Source organism: Notamacropus eugenii, chromosome 1 (genome assembly GCF_028372415.1).
Source record: "Notamacropus eugenii isolate mMacEug1 chromosome 1, mMacEug1.pri_v2, whole genome shotgun sequence".
In the NCBI taxonomy this organism is placed as follows: domain Eukaryota; kingdom Metazoa; phylum Chordata; class Mammalia; order Diprotodontia; family Macropodidae; genus Notamacropus; species Notamacropus eugenii.
Window position 1 is genome coordinate 429,339,607 of NC_092872.1, and position 722 is coordinate 429,340,328.

Consider the following 722-nt stretch of genomic DNA (forward strand, 5'->3'; position numbering starts at 1 on the left):
TTGTAATAAGCTGGAAACATAAAGAGTATGGCCTAATGTTCCACATAGGAAAAAAAATAATGCTTATTTCCAGTATCAAGACGCATATTGGCGCAGACAGTCCTTGGAGTCTCTCCATCAGCAGGCCCGTCTGGGAGAGACCCAGCAAACCGGACAAAGGCTTTCACAGAACTGGACAGGAGGAGAAAGCCTTTGGGGAACGGAAGCGTCCTTTTAACGACCCTGAGCTTGCCTTGAAACAGGCTCATCATTTTAACTACTCTGTCTTTCCGGGGATAACGTCTAGGACGGCAGGGGGTGGAACGTGAGAGTCTCCACGTCGGCGCCAGTGTAAGGCTTCCCTCCTGAAACTTCCCCCCCATCGCTCCCCAAACTGTCTTCCGGGGACATGCGGGGCCAGGACGTGCCCCTTGGCACTTGGCCAAAGCCTGGGCAGGCCGTCATGGTGCCCCACACGCTGCTTCTTCCGGTTCAAGATCCCCAGTTCTTTAATGGAAGCACAGCCAGTTCATGGACATTATAAGTCATAGAATTTCCTCCCGCTCCCGCCCCAGGCCCTCCATGTTAGCATCCTTATCATTTCCTTGGGGAGGGGAGGGCTGTCGCCCACATAAGAGAAGCGAATACTTCTCCCATTGTAGGGAAGCCAAGAGAATGGGAGCGGGGGACGGAACTCACCTCGTGGGGTTTGTTTCCGGGAGGGCCCGTTTCGGAACGGGACC